The sequence below is a fragment of the Ixodes scapularis genome, unplaced genomic scaffold (genome assembly GCF_016920785.2).
Source record: "Ixodes scapularis isolate PalLabHiFi unplaced genomic scaffold, ASM1692078v2 ptg002859l_1__unscaffolded, whole genome shotgun sequence".
NCBI lineage: Eukaryota > Metazoa > Arthropoda > Arachnida > Ixodida > Ixodidae > Ixodes > Ixodes scapularis.
This window is the reverse complement of record NW_024610274.1, coordinates 13299-17193: the sequence shown is the minus strand read 5'-3', so window position 1 is coordinate 17193 and position 3895 is coordinate 13299. Positions and strand designations below refer to the sequence as shown.

The 3895-nt window shown below is 53.3% G+C and overlaps 1 pseudogene; it reads right to left on the bottom strand.

The window, feature by feature from the left end:
• Window positions 1-2183: 2183 nt before the first annotated feature.
• On the bottom strand, window positions 2184-2850 carry LOC120836603 (annotated as a pseudogene).
• Window positions 2851-3895: the final 1045 nt, after the last annotated feature.

Sequence of the window (3895 nt, the reverse complement as noted above, 5' to 3'; positions counted from 1 at the left end):
TGTACAAATCCTAGCGTGTGGTTGACAGACACCACATGACCGCACGTACTCCCGTACGTCACGTGACAAGTTTGGCCACACCAAGCGGTCCTCAAGCCGCGCTATCGTTTTCTTTACGCCCGGGTGACTCGCTGCCGTCGAATTGTGGGCAAATCTTTAAACTGTCGGTCGACAGACGACTGGAAGGGCCAGAACTTCAACTCTTTGCTCCATGTTGCTATCTTGATCTCTGACAAACTGCTTATGGAAGAGGAACCGAGACACCGGAAATCCCCCGCTCGGTTTCTTAGCCTGCTTCCACCAGCCTCGCAGGTCTGGGCATTGGCCTGCTCTCTTCTAAAAGACGAACACAGCTGGATACCAGCAATCCGTTCGTCTTTTCCATTGTCCAGTCCCTTATCGCCTGCGTTCTCTTCGATCACATCACTGACGTCAGTGGAGAGCCTCTCCAACGTGGTCAGCGCTCCCAGTTCCCAATCATCCCGTCTCTTGTCCCTTGCCAGCTGTGCTTGGTCTTCCCTCTCCTGCGCGCAAGTTGTCATCAATGTCTTTTCAGATCCTTTGTCAAGGCCACACGCGACCTCTGTGTGTCCCAACACTTCAGGCACCTGCTTACCGTCACCTGACGCGTTCATCACCTCGTTTCTAGCAGCAGTGGTGATGGGATCGGTGAATCCTCTGCTGTCTGCTGAACGATCGTTCCCGAGGAGGTCTTTTGCTCCACTTGGCAGTTCATTCCGGCACAGTGCCACTACGCACTCATCAGGATTCTCGTCAGGCCCCCTTCCTAGTGCCAGGCCCGACACCCGGACTTTCGCAAGGGGACGCACCACTCTTCCCTCGGGCGTGCTGATATTGGAGTGCGACTCGAACCGCTGATTCGGAGGAACGAAGGACTCGTCAACAAGCGTAATAGTATTTCCTGAGTCTCGAAAGCCCATTACCACTGTGTCATTGATTATCACCGGCCAACAGAACCGCGTGAATAAATCACTCCCGTCGACACCACTGTTCGTGCGAACCATCGTAGTCTGGGGAGGCAAGTTTGCCCTGTTGGCGTGCCTCACGCCCGACAGTCGCCCATTCTCAATTATTTTCCTTGGTCTCTGAGCAGCCCCGCAGTCCCGCTTTCCCGCAATTAAAACAAGTCGGCGCGGATCGACGCTCATTACTCATGTGGCCCATCCTGCCGCAATTAAAACCACCGACTGCGGTCGGCCGCCAGTCAATGTTGGTCTGCTTGACCGGGAAAGACTACAACCCTTTGCGCACTGCTTGAACTTCCCGAGATCTCCGGTTCTCTTCGTACCGGTCAACAAGCTTAGCGAACTCCTCATGGGTCACCGGTTGACGATTTCGGGCCCAGGTGATTACCTCCAGCGGTAGTGCATTCCCCATTTGCTCCATGACTATCAGGCTCTTCATCCTAGCCATGTCATCTACCTCTACCTTTTCCGCCTTCATCCACCGGTCGAAAAAGCGACACATTTTGGCTGTCCTCTCCGTACGCAATTCGTCCGGACCCCGGCTGACGCTTCTGAATTTAATTCGGTACGTTTCGGCCTTCAGGTGGTAGCGCGCCAGAAGCGTCATATTTACAGCCTCATAGTCCGCTGCCTCAGCAACGGGTAGCTCCGAATAGGCCTCGGGGGCAATTCCTGTCAATACCGACGCCAAGACGCAAGCCTGTAGCTCCGGCGGAATCTGATTTATCTGGCAGATTGTCTCAAACGTAGCGAGGTACGTCTCTATGACCGTTTTTTGAGCTTGACATAGCGGCGCACGTCCCCGCGACTCTCCTGGTTCAAACACTGTCCCGAACTCGACACAGATTTGTCTCCGCCGCTCCGCTCCTCAGCCCTCATTCGCAGAATCTCCAGCTTCAGCTCCTGCGAGCGGATTTTGAGTTCCCAGTCACAGAGATCTGGGTAGCGCCCGACATGCTCGCTTATGACAGGCGATGCTTCGTCACGTAGCCCACTTTCCAGCACCGCTCGTGCCGAATACAACTCAAAAGTGCCGAGCGCACCAGGTTTTGCCCTGCCACCGCCCCGGAGCTCGTAGCGCCCCGTGGACACCACATCTTTCTCCTCCTTTTTAAACAAACATACCCGGCAAACAACTTCCGGCCATTAACAGTAAGTAATTGCTCAAGTCTGTCGCTTTCTTTTTTTCTTTTTTTTTCACTCTTCAATCAGTCTCCGAGGCTTGCGCCGATCTCGTATGTGATACCGTCGCTCTCCGTCACTATTATCTGCATCCATGAGCGTCTCAGCATCTTGGGTCGTACCGCTGCTTCTTGGCCTTGGGACTTCGGACGGTGCAGGCAAAGACGCCTGTGGTAGGTATCTGTTGCCTGCGCCCTGCGCTGTCTTCAGGTGTGCTGCCTGTCAAAGCCGTGGCAGACACTTCTGCTGCCTCGTCTTGACGCTGCTCGGAAGGTCCAGAGTCTTGCGACGGTGCTCGGAGCAACTGGTCCTGATGTCTTCGCCACACCTGTCCCGGGGAGACTTGCACTTGGAAAGACACTGGGCCAGTCTGGGCAGTGACTGTTCCTGGCTGCCACTTGTGACCACTTCTATAGTCTCTGGCATAGACATGGTTTCCTGGAGTGAAAGAACGCTCTTGCCCTGGGTGTTGCCGCTGTTTGCAGTAGTGTGCGTCGCCCACACAGTCTGCAACGGATGGCTACAGGAGCTCCAGTCTGGTCCGGAGACTCCGCTGTAGCAACAACTGGACCGGAGACTTCCTTGTTGTCGGGTGCCGGGTGTTTCTGTACGACAAAAGAAAACGTGACAACCTTGTACGGAAGGGTTGGCTCGAAGTTGTATTCCGCAGGTAGTTTTTCATGGTCTGAATAAATCGCTCAGCTAAATAATTTGTAGCGGGATGGTATATTGCAGACGTGACCTGGGCGATAACGTTGTGCTTTAGAAAAAGCTCAAAATTCCTCAAACACGAACTGAGGCCCGTTGTCAGCAACCATGGTTGTGGGCAAGCCAAACCGTGCGAAGAACTCAAATACCTATGGACATTTGGAGTGAGCATCCACTAGGATGAGGAACGTATTTCCCATGAAAGGTCCCGCCAGATCCACATGCAGTCTCTCCCATGGATGTGTCGGCCATGCCCAAGGGTTTAGGGGAGCAGCGGACGGGTTGTTTCGGTGCAGCTGACACATGGTACACCCTCTGATTTCCCTTTCAATGTCTTTATCAATCGATGCCCACCAAACATAACTCCCAGCCATTTCCTTAGTGCGCACGATGCCATAATGGTCCGCGTGGAGTTTTTCTTGGACCCTTTTCTGCAGAGTCTTCGGAATCACCACCCGTAAACCCCACATGAGGCATCCTTGGTGGAGTGAAAGCTCATTGTGGCGTACGTGAAAGGGCACATACTCTGGATCGATTGGCTTGCGTTCTGGACCCCAACCATGCTTTACTCTTTCCACGATCTGACTTAGGAGAGGGTCTCTGGACGTCGCCCGTGCAATGTATTTACATTTAAGAGGTACATTGTCAAAGTACTCACAGTAGAAGGCGTACGTTTCGTCGACAGCGTCGGTGTTGGGGTCGTCCGTTACTTTTGGCAGTCTTGACAAGCACTCTGCGTTGGCATTTTCCTCGGAAGACCGGTGGACGATGGTGTAGCGGTGTGCGGCTAGCTGACAGGCGCACCTCTGAAGCCTTGCTGCTGTCATCGTAGGGATCCCGGTCGTTGGGCCTAGGATTTTCTGTAAGGGAGCGTTCTCAGTGAACAGCGTGAAGTGATAGCCGTACAAATATTAGTAGAATCTTCTTACTTCAAATATGATAGTTAGGCCTTCTTTCTCTAGCTGAGAATAATTCTTCTCGTGCTCAGTCAGGGTCCTAGAAGCAAAAGCTATTAGACG